Below are 12,345 nucleotides of genomic sequence, written 5' to 3' on the forward strand. Positions count from 1 at the left end.
TAACCTAGCCCTGCTTCATGCTAAGGCACTAACAGTTACATCCACCTTTGCTTTTGCACTATTAGTTGTAAATGTGAACATGGTGCAAAAAGGCATATAATACCCTAGTGTTAGTCTGAAAATAGTTTTGACCTCATGAACTCTCTGAAAAGGTTTATGAATCGTCTGTGGCTCTGAGAAGTACATTTTGGGAATCGCTGTAATATGGCAACTTTAGAAATAGTCCAAGAGTCCAAAAATGGGGATTAGTTAACTAAGGGATGATTCTTCTACACAGTTCTATGATAGAATTTAAATTTGTGAAAGTTTATGTCAAATAAAAGCCGATTATACAGTATTTTTCCATGTTGGGTACTTCTCTAATGAGGAAATCAACATTTCTTGAAGAAAGTGAAAGTATTGATCCTGACCCGCAACATTTTCCTTTAATTGGTGATTTTGTGATTAATAAAGGGGAAATTAAAAGGCCAAGAAGGCAGTTGCTGGCTTCTCTTCTGTCCAAGGGGTTTCTGTGTAGTAACTCTGAGTTTAATTTTCAATATAAAAGGATCAATATCAGTATCAATCATTTTTATATGGTTTATGGAAAGAGGTGAAATATGCCTTCAAATTCACTTCTTCATGTAGATTCACTTCCTCATTGGCATTTTCTGATTTACGTTTTCTTAATGTGTTCTTAATTGGGAGAACTTTGAGTTGCTGTGTATTATTCAGCTTCAGAGTGAATTAAAGATGTAAGTTTTTGAAAACAAACATAGCCAGAGATTTTCTCATTGCAGTTGATATAACATATTCATGCCGGTGGAACCATCACTGTCAGTAGTGGAGGGTGTAGCCTTTAAGCTGTCAGAAACTGTTACTGTTAGATGCCCCCCTCCCCCCGCCCCCCGGCCCCAGGCTTCTTGTTTAAGATCTCCACACATGGTTGTCTTATGGTGACCTGTGTTCTGCAGAAAGAACACTTTTCATGAGAGGCATCATTGAAGGTAGGCTGCTTTGTAGATCTTAGATCTTTCTCTTTGTTATAATGGAAGCCTAATAACCATGACTTGTCTTCAGTAATAATACTTTTCTAAGCACGAAGTCAAGACTGTTTAATGTTTAAAATTTCTTTCAAATAATCTTTGTGTTTATTCAGAAATTTGTATCTTACATCTATTAAAGTATACTAGGAGAATATATATGATATGGTACTATCTATGTAAAGTTTAAAATATACCACACAAAACGCTTACATATTAAAGCCTAAAGAAAATTAATGTAAACATTTTAGATTTAAATTAGAGTAATTAAAATTAATGTTATGTGTGTTTTAATTTGAGAGACAGTTTGAAACAGTTTGCATTTAGAAACAGATGATATATTTTGTAAATAACCTTACTGAAAATGTTTTATGATATGAACTTTCTACACTAGGTGTTCTGTTTGATCCTTTAATCTGTGGATCAGAGACAAATTTGTGTATTATAGAATAATTTACAGCCTCTTAGTCTGAGGAATAAACTGAAAGGGAAAGCGTAACACGTTCTTGCCCTTGTTACAGTCAAACAGTTGCACACCATCGTTAGCATATTTGATTTTTGAGAAGGTGGTGGATGATAGGTTCTTAGATGCTATGAGACTTCCCACCATTTAGGGTGATTGACCAAGCATCAGACAGAGTCACAGGCTGTGGGAAAGGAACTAATGTGTAAGGAAATGGATACTTCCCTTGCGGTTCCGAGAGCATTTATTCCTAAATACTGGGGACGGTTGAGGTAATACATTTATTTATAAGTAAGAGCAGCAATGTACTAAAGACATGCTAAGAAGACACTAATAACTCGTACACTCTTGAGAAGCATGAACTACATCCTTCCACTGAAAAATACTGGGTAAGAAAGAAATTGTTTTCCAAGCCAGTCATTTAATAAATGTTACTTCAAGAACATGGTTCCATGCTTGAAGTTTACTATTAAGTGCATACTAAGCTTTGTTTAGGAAAGAGAGGTCACAGGAAGCTCAGGATGGGTTTATGTGCAGTAAAATACTGAGTCATTTTGAACATTGACCTAGAAAGGAATAGCACTGAATCTTGGTGAAATATAGTTGTGGTAAGGTAAGAATTGACCAATATGAATGGAGAAGATGGCTGCATTGCACCCAGAACTTTATAGATTGAGGCATATGAGTGATGAATTGAGGTGGTTCTTAAGAATTATTGGTTTGGGGGCGCCTGGGTGGCGCAGTCGGTTGAGCGTCCGACTTCAGCCAGGTCACGATCTCGCGCTCCGTGAGTTCGAGCCCCGCGTCAGGCTCTGGGCTGATGGCTCAGAGCCTGGAGCCTGTTTCCGATTCTGTGTCTCCCTCTCTCTCTGCCCCTCCCCCGTTCATGCTCTGTCTCTCTCTGTCCCAAAAATAAATAAACGTTGAAAAAAAAAAATTAAAAAAAAAAAAAAAGAATTATTGGTTTGGAAGGCAGTTTGGCATGATGAAAATTAAGCATCTCTGTTTTAGTTGTAATTAATTGGAAGTTTGCTTAACATGACTTAGAGCAGTAAGAATTCACTTTTTGAGAATAGAGTTTTATTTAGTTTATGTAATAGTTGAGAGTTGAACATAAATGAGTAAGTAATATTAGCCAATTTGGGCAAGGGAGTAGAGATAGCTTGGTTGCAGGGGGTGGGGACACAAATTATAATTTGGGAAGAGTGCTGACAAGAAGCCAAAGTGACCAAAGATCAGAGAGGCAAGTAATCTGTCCTGCTTTGTTGTGAGACAATTGCTTGAAGATTAATTTTTTTTTAAGGTGGTACTTATCATTTACTTATCTAGGTGGTCAAGTGTTACTTATCTAACCAGTTTGAGGGCTTGTTCTGTTGTTTAGACACTTGATGTTTTACTCAGTCATTGTGGTTAAGTCTTAATTTGTAAGATGTTAACTCCTAAGAATACTTTTTTAGAAAACTGTAATAATGAGTTTTTGTGTGCAACTTAGATCCCAACCTCAAAATACCTTTTTACTTGCTCTGTTTTCATAAACACTCTTCACCATTTGTATGGTATATTTGACTGTGCTTTAATACATTTTCACGTAAACTATTGGACTATTTATAAAACAAGACATAAAAATGTAGCAGAGAAGGCAGGAAATACTTGACGTTTGTATGCCATATCTTGTTGTCTGCTTCCTGTCAGTTAAACCACGATGAGAGGAACAGAGACACAGATGTACAATTGCTGCTTTAATTTCCCATTAGGGAGACCAGTTAAGTATAAGACTTGTTTCATTAAACTTGTGTCACTTGTTAATTCTAGTTATGTTGTAGCCTTGTTTTCTATTATAAGGACTATGGATTACAATTAGATGTTTGATATAGAAAATATAACTTTTACATAATTTAAAATGTGTTTATTTTTGTGGAAAAAATTTTTATTTATTTTGAGAGAGAAAATGTGGTTGGGGAGGGGATGAGAGAGAGGGGGAGAGAGAGAGAATCCCAAGCAGGCTCTGCATTCCCAGCATGGAACCCGGCAGAGCCGAAATCAAGAATTGGACGCTTAATTGACTAAGCCATCTGGTGCCCCCTTTTGTAAAATTTTTATAGGTCATAAGAGATTGGCTTTCAAATTTGTGTATATGATATACATTCAGTATGAAATGATAAGCTAATATTTTTATCTCAGAATTTTAGTATTAAAGTGTTAATTTACTTTTGTATTTTGGCATATCCAGATTCTTTAAAATATTTAAAGCATTTTATGGTACAACTTTAAAATGACAAAAGGGAGGTCATAGAGCTTGGCTTATTCGAGACAATATAGTAGATGGAAGAACTAGGATTTGAATGTATATCTTCTGATGCTACATCCTATGTCCTTTTAGGAAAAAGTTTGTTTTCATTACATTGCTATTTAGTTATTATTCCATGATTAAAATATTTGAGTTTACCTTTGTCTGTTCTACCTGGAATGTCCCTTCCCCCCTTACATTATCTCTACTTTGGAAAAAGATAACGCTACCCCTAAAGAAATGACCCACATGTCACTTCCTTGTGAAGTTTCTCAAGTTCTCACAGGTATTTATCTCTTTCTCTCTATTCCCTTAACACTTGGTTAACTTATTTATTTACATTGTTTTATAGTTATCTGTTTATATGCTTTTTTCTTTCTTTAGGCAGTGAACTAGCTACTTCTTTATTTTTGTATACCCAGTACCTAGCCTATAATAGATTACTTTTTGGAGGAATAAATGCATGCTTGATTCTTCTTTTCTTCCATTCTAGAAACAAAAAGCTGATTAAAGAACTACAATGTGACTCTTTTCTACAATATTCCTTTATGGTTTATTTGTAAAAACAATTTCATTATAAGGTTTCTTTCCTACTTTTGCCCTCCACTTGTTTGTTTTTTGCTTTTTATAGAAATCAAGTATTCTTAATGAAATTGTTAGTGTTTGCAGTATATTAACAGTGGTGATTGTTTATTGGTTCACTCAGAAATGTAGCTGAGAATACCTTAGTTATCACTGATTGTTGAGTGTCAAAAATCTTTAACTTTTGGGGTGCCTGGGTGGCTCAGTAGGTTAAGCATCCAACTTTTGGTTTCAGCTCAGCTCATGATCTCACACTTTGTGAGGTCGAGCCCTGCATTGGGCTCTGTACTGACAGCAAGAAGCGTACTTGGAATTCTCTCTCTCCCTCCCTCTCTCTCTCAAAATAAATAAACATTTTTAAAAAATCTTTTATTTTTGTCTTTAGATTAATCTGGTGAAAATGTCTAGCTCTTCATTACAATTTTCCTGATTTCTCCACTGAAAGGAATAATTCCCTTTACTACTACTTCTTTTCCCTATGTTATTTTCTGTTCTTGTCTCAAAGTGTTTTGTACTTCAGTGATTTGGAGCCTCTAAATTAGCCTTATTATCAACAGAGCAAGATTCTTTGCAAGTAGGACTTTAGTTTAGATCTCTCTATTCTAGGAATGTTTTTAAAAAGTTCATGTATTTTTTCCAGCTGAAAATTGATACAGGTTCCTATGTTATTTTTTATTTATTTTTGATTATTACTTTTTAAATTTTTTTTTTCCAATGTTTATTTATTTTTGGGACAGAGAGAGACAGAGCATGAACGGGGGAGGGGCAGAGAGAGAGAGGGAGACACAGACTCGGAAACAGGCTCCAGGCTCCGAGCCATCAGCCCAGAGCCCGATGCGGGGCTCGAACTCACGGACCGCGAGATCGTGACCTGGCTGAAGTCGGGCGCTTAACCGACTGCGCCACCCAGGCGCCCCTGATTATTACTTTTAAAATGTTTATTGTTTTTGAGGGAGCACGTGCAAGCAGGGGGATAGGCAGACAGAGAGGGAGAGAAGATCTGAAACGGGCTCTGTGCTGACAGCAGAGAGTTTGAGGAGGGGCTCAAACTCATGAACCGTGAAACGGGCTCTGTGCTGACAGCAGAGAGTTTGATGAGGGGCTCAAACTCATGAACCGTGAGATTATGACCTGAGCCGAAGTTGGATACTTAACTGACTGAGCCACCCCTCTATCTTATTTTTAAAAATCAAATTTAAATGATCAAGGAAAAAACATTAAGTCAAATCTTAGGATTCAGATCTGCTTTTTAAAGATTAAAGAAAAAATTATAAAGTATATGAATTTCATTTTTTAAGGAGTTTCAGAAGAACCAGTGAAGTAGTTCTTAAAACCTGATTTAAAAAACAAAACAAAAACACCTGACAAAGGCTAGACATGTGGAGAATAGTTCATAGGGTTGTTGAGTAGGGCTTCCCATTATTGCACCATTTGCTGGTGGTATTTCTGTATTTGTGTTTTTCTGTGTTTGAATCAGAAAATACATGTATAGATGTCACTTTGAGCATAGCAAAGTCTGGCATACCACCAGTTGGTTCTGGCAGGTGAGGACATCATGTAAAATTCTGTGAAATGCTAAAGCAGACAAATGGAAACACTAATCTTTTATCATTTTAATGGAGGATTTCAGTAAGTCTTTTTTATTAACAAAAGGCAATGTCCTTTGGTCTTGTGGCCTAATTTTGACTCTCAACACAATGTACTTTTTTCTTTTTTAATGTTTTTTTTTAATTGTTTTTATTTATTTTAGAGAGAGAAAGAGGGAGCAAGTGGAGGAGGGGCAGAGGGAGAAAAGGAGACAGAGAATCCAAAGCAGGTTCTGTGCTGTCAGCACAGAGCCCTATGTGGGGCTTTACTCACAAACTGTGAGATCGTGACCTGACCCAAAGTTGGACACTTAATCAACTGAGCCACCCAGGCGCTCCAACACCGTATACTTTTAATATGCTTTTAAATTATGTTAATAAGGAACATACAGAAAAAAATTATATGTCTTATTCTCAAGTAGCTTATAACCTTAAGAAATGGGACATAGTAAATAATTACGGGATAACATGGGAAAATAAAATTTGTGTTGACCCCTGCTATATCATGAGTATTATTGTGATTAGCATTTGTCTTAGCTGGCAGACTGTGATTGCCCATAGGGCAAGACTGGGTCTTAGCCACTGTCTGTTCCCTGTCCTTCTCCCTCACCCACCAGCATCTGGCAGATAGGTCCCTATGAGTGCTTGTTAAATAAATAAAAAATATAGATAGTACTGATATGATTTCTGAAGGCCATCTAGAGTATAAGAAGAGACAATACAGGGAGAATGGTCTCTTCCTTGAAATGTTTATATTTGTAAAGAGAATGCTTTTTAAAATTCTAATAAACCTTATTGTGGTTAAATTTCAGTTCACTTAAAGTCAAAATAAAAATTAAAGTGAAATAGAGGCCTTTAGGAATCTACATCTAGGTTATTAATCAGCTTTGCCTGGAAGAAACCTGCCTTTGGATTTAGCTGTATCTCTCCCCTGTCTACATTCCCATCTCATGTTTTTCCCTTTCCCTCTTCATAGGTACTTCCAAATTGTCTTAAAGATGCAGCACCTCTCCCACAACTCTTACTCTCCTCTTGGAGTAGGAGAGGTCACATTTTCTGTGCCCAATTGTTGGGGGGGGGTCAGAGATAGTGGGAGATAGACATGGAAGGAGAGTGGCAGAAGTTTCTACTCATGGTGTAAAATAGCAACTTGTATTGCCTGACATTTTTAATGTCCCACATTTTTAACTCAGAATATTTTGAGGGGAAACATAATTGTCCTCATTAAAATCACTAATTAGATCAAGAAACAACAAGTGTTGGTAAGGATGTGGAGAAAAAGGAACTCTTGTTCACTGTTGGTGGGAATACAGATATACTGGTGCAGCCACTTGGAAAACAGAGATTCCTCGAAAAGTTAAAAACAGAACTGCCTTCTTATCCAGTAGTCACACTACTGGGTATTTACCCCCCAAATACAGAAACACTAATTCAGAGGGATACATGTACCCCTATGTTTATTGCAGCATTATTTACAATGGCTATATTATGGAAGCAGCCGAAGTGTTCATTCATAAACAAATGGATAAAGTAAATGTGGTGTGTACATAGAAATACAGATACAATGGAATATGATTCAGCTATAAAAATGAATGAAATCTTGCCATTTGCAACAACATGGAGCTAGAGAGTATAAATGCTAAGTGAAATAAGTGAGTCAGAGAATGACAAATACCATATGATTTCACTCATATGTAGAATTTAAGAAACAAAACCGCAAACAAGGGGAAAAAAAGGAAACAAACCAAAACAGACTCCGTAAAGTAAAACTGATGGTTACCAAAGGGGAGGTGGGTGGGCTGATGGATGAAATAGAAAGGAAAAAAAAAAGGTAACTAGATTAGAATCCCGATGAAAGTAGAAGTTTTGGTCTGTTTTGTTCACTGCTGTTACTTGTTTAACACAGAACAGAGCCTTGAGATATTGTAGGTGCTAAGTGGATATTTGTTGAATGCATAAATAGGTAGATGAGTGTGAGCTGAATTGAGACATGTGCTCAAACTCTCCGAACAGCTTGAGCGTTCATTTGGCAGATATTTATCATGAAGCATCTGTGTTAGATGGGGGAGTATGGTGGTGACCCTGACCATGTCCCTGCCCTTATTTGGTTGGCTCTCTCAATCCTTGTATCTTTATGTAAATAAAGTGAGGTGGATATTACTGATATGAAGATTAAATGACAGATACAGTAAAGTACTTAGCATAGGGCCTGGCACACACAAATGGTTTATCTATTACTTTCTTCCACATACTTATTTTCCAAGTTGTTACCATTTCTTTCTCAAGCTCCTTGAGGATAAGTGTCATGGTTCTTTGTGTCTTTTTTTAAAAATCCAGTGCTTGTTATCAATGTTTAAGACTTAAGTAAAGGTAGTATATATGTTTTGCCTTGAAAATTATAAAGCACTTTTTAGACATTAGGTATTACTAAAAATTATCAACAAACCTTACTGTGCTCTTGTACAATTTCTGGATGTGTCTTTATGCAAAGGTATATTTTAAAAATTTAGTAAGTGCCTATTACATCTACTAAGGTGACTTGGAATTCTTGAACTTTGCAAGAGTAAGGCAAAGCCATAAAGCAGAACATACCTCTACTAAAGAGTAGGTTTAATGTGCCCTTACTTGGTCAACTACACGTGTTCACAGGACCACCTGTCTTCTGGCCATCTATCTGGAAGAAAGTAGAGACTCCTTGAATGCTGGTGATAGCAGTCTCTGTTAAGTGACTAAGAAATTTGCATCTGTCATGAATATGACATCTTTCTTCATTGAGTAACTAAATCAGCATCATCTATTCAAAATACTTAATACTAAATGACAGGATACAACCTCTCTACATTCAACTAGTTCACATATTTCAAAGTTCCATTCTTATTCGAATGGACATAAGGCAGTTTTGATGTTCAAATGAGTAACTTACAAGAAAGGTTATGTGGTAATGTTAATATCTTTTGAAAATTTTATTTTCTTGTTTCCCCTCTCTTCCAGTTCTTAGGCAGAGAACAAAAACTTAAGTAAATTAGTTAAGTGAATTTTGTTTTAAACAATTTTCCAACACTCTAGGCAGTTTAAAAACCATTGTTGAGGGGCGCCTGGGTGGCTCAGTCGGTTAAGCGTCAGACTTAGGTTCAGGTCATGATCTCAACGGTTCATGGATTTGAACCCGGCATCCGGCTCTGTGCTGACAGCTCAGAGCCTGGAGCCTGCTTGGATTCTGTATCTCCCTCTTTCTCTGCCCCTCCCCTGCTCATGCTCTCTCCCTGTCTCTCAAAAATAAATAAACTTTAAAAAAAAAAAAAAAAAAAAAACCATTGTTGAGAATCTCTATAAGTAATTAATGAAGAATTTAAGGAGGGCAGTGTCCACATTGGTGCCTGGAAGCTATTGGTGTAGCAGTCAAGTTGTGGAATGTTTGTTTAAGCTGTTCCCATCATTTTTGGATAGTAGTTACCAGATCCCACGCATGTGACTTGCATTGGGCTTTGTGTTCATAGGGACTACACTCTGTTGTTGCCATTTGATTTGAAAATCTCCAGGGACTTTATGCCTCTTCCCAAATCAAGCCTAAATACTACTGCCTGATTTTCAAGACTCCATAATTTGGTTTTACTTTGCTTATTTAACCACGTGTTCTACCATTTCCTGTTGACGCCTCCTTAGCTGTTGTCAAGCTGGTAAGTGTCTTCAGGTTTACTTTGGTCAGTTTTGATTCTCTGCATTCTTCTGTGTTTCAGCATACATGCAAATGCACACACATGCTATACTTTATCTTATCCTTTCCCTTAGTGTCTCCACATTCTATTACCTTCCTTTAAAAGATTGATTTTAAGTCCTTTGTTGTCTGTGAGTGCTCCTTGACCTGTTTGACCATTCCCTCTTCTGAAATGCTGTAGTACTGACCAGCTTTATGAGCATTTAATTTTATACTACCTTTTGGTGTTCAGTTATTGTCTCTTGTTTCCTGAACTAAATTGTACATGTCATGGGAACAAGGCCATGCATTATCTTTTTGTATTTACCATGGTACTGAGTTTAGGGGAAGATCAGTAAATATTCATCAGCTTTTTACCACTAAGTCAATCAGTAGAAGCATTCTTTCTTTTAAAAATGAATGCTATGGGATCTTCTGATTAGTTCTGGATATAAGATAAGTGTAACAAAACTGTTTCCTCTCAGAGAAGACCTAATGCAAGATGTTGATGCACTTCAATTAACAGTAACCAAAATGGATTCATATGATTGAAAATTTGAGTGAGCAATTATATTATGAAAGGTGGAAGGCCTAATATTTTAATTATTCTGTATTATAAATTTGCATATTTCTTATGAGTAGTAATAGAAGTTTGCTTCTATCTAAAATTTGTACAGTAGGAAGATAAAAAGCTACATGTATAATTTATAAATGTTGCATGTGTATATTTTAAGTATGTGTGTTACAGTATTAAGCCCTTGCCCTTCTACCTTCTTACCTCTCGCCTTGCGGTTTTATTTGGGTCTAGTGTTTTGGTGCCACTGAGTTTAGAATCTTAGCTGATTGCCAGACAGTTGTGAGAACAATTATAGGAAGAATTCCATTTTAAGGATCTTGACATGGGACACCAGAATTGTTTGATTAAATCCAGACTTATTTAAGATAGATTTTTATCATTTAAAGAAGAAAGGGGGTAATATTATGAAACCACCAGGTCATTAGGGGTCTTCTCATATGTGTGAGGGGGAAATTTTGTGCCCAAGGAATCTTAAAATCCATCAACCTTGGTAACTTGGAAAAAGGTGAAAACAGTTTTGCTTCTCTGGAGTTGATACTATTTTTCTTTACTTTTTTTTTTTAATGTTTATTTATTTTGAGAAGGAACATGAGCCAGAGCAGGGGAGGGGCAGAGAGAGAGAAAGACAATATCCCAAACGGGCTCTGCGCTGTCAGCACAGAACCCAACGTGAGGCTCAGTCCCACAAACTGAGATCATGACCTGAGCAGAAAGCAAGAGTTGGTTGCTTAACCAACTGAGCCACCAGACACCCCTGGAGTTAATGTTAAGTCTGGTCCCACTATGATTTTGAAGAGGACCCTAAAATGCCACAGGTATAAAAGATTGTGACCAGCAAAGAATGCATGGAGAGATCTGGATTGAGCATGACAGTGAGCACAGACAGAAGCCTGGAAAAGAGTGGTACCTACTGTGTTGGGGTGGGGGGATGGGGCAGCACTGACTTTGCTTCTTTATTTTTTATTTCTTTTTAATTTTTTTAATGTTTATTTTTGAGAGAGAGACAGAGTGCAAGCAGGGGAGGGCAGAGAGAGAGAGAGACACAGAATCCGAAGCAGGCTTCAGGCTCTGAGCTGTCTGCAGAGCCCTACCCTGGGCTCTCACTCACAAACCATGTGATCATGACCTGAGCCAAAGAGTCTGACGGTGATTTGACTGAGCCACTCAGGCACCCCTGACTTTGGCTTCTTTAATACTAGTGTGGGGTTGGGGGACTGTGAGGACAATAAAGTGCAGAAGTGGTGGAATACCTTTTCTGAGATGAGAGTAAAGAGTAGTAAAATTGTGACAGAGGTATAGTTTTAAACTTGCTCCATGGAATATTCCTGTTCACTCTTTTCAGTCCTTATCCTGTTGAGATTATTCTGTTTTACAAATCTGACCACATTTTCTCATGCCTTTTGCTTAATCCCTGTTAATGGATCTGAAGTTTTTCCTATAGGCAGTGGAGGCAGTAGAGAAGTAAGTTGCTGATATTTTTATCTTTGCTAAGTTGCTTCTGTTGCTGAAGAACAGCTCCAGGGGAGCTAAAGTAAGAGTGGTACACTGGAGGGACAGTGTGTCTCTCCATAAAACTTCATATGACAAATACAGCTTATTCTAGAAGAGTGTTGTGTCATGTAGGAGTTGGAGGTGTGGGGAGGTGTGGCATGCTGCAAAATCTCCTGGGGGACCTTTAAACAACCTACCCCTGGCTTTTCCCCTGCAGTCTGGGCCAGAGTGAAACGCTTCCCGATGAGAACCCGTCGTGTGCGCAGATAGGGGAACGATTGCGCCAGTGAGCATTTTCTAAGAGGATGAATCTATTAACCAGGGGAATGAACCAACACAGAAATGAAATAGAATTTCCTTGCAAGTTGATTCTTGTTTGTTACAGAGAGAAGAATTTTAAACTGCTGAACTGGTTCTGCAGATAAGCACATTTTAGCATCTTTGTGTTCATTGGATAAGTGTGTTTCTGTGAGATTTCAGGTTTGGGGTGCCGAAGGGAAGAAAGTTCCTTTAGTTCATTTGCATAATGAAAATCATCAATTAATGGCATTTTGGTTGATAATTATCACTTTCAACCATTTTGAGATGGGAAAGCAGTTAAATTCTTTTTTTTGTGACCAAAGTTAAAACAATATCAGGTTAC

The 12,345-nt window shown here is 37.2% G+C and overlaps 1 protein-coding gene across 7 annotated transcripts in view; it reads left to right on the forward strand.

Annotated features, from left to right (window-relative positions):
• Positions 1–12,345, forward strand: part of ELF1 (E74 like ETS transcription factor 1) — a 108,851-nt gene that overhangs the window by 36,228 nt on the left and 60,278 nt on the right. The window contains exon 2 of one of the 7 annotated variants that reach the window (XM_045478152.1): positions 9,438–9,617. The exons of the other annotated variants lie outside the window; for them this stretch is intronic. The gene's annotated coding sequence lies outside the window, so the exon portion shown is untranslated. The remainder of the gene's footprint in view (positions 1–9,437; positions 9,618–12,345) is intronic. 7 annotated transcript variants of the gene reach the window in all.

The sequence above is a fragment of the Leopardus geoffroyi genome, chromosome A1 (genome assembly GCF_018350155.1).
Source record: "Leopardus geoffroyi isolate Oge1 chromosome A1, O.geoffroyi_Oge1_pat1.0, whole genome shotgun sequence".
Lineage (NCBI taxonomy): Eukaryota > Metazoa > Chordata > Mammalia > Carnivora > Felidae > Leopardus > Leopardus geoffroyi.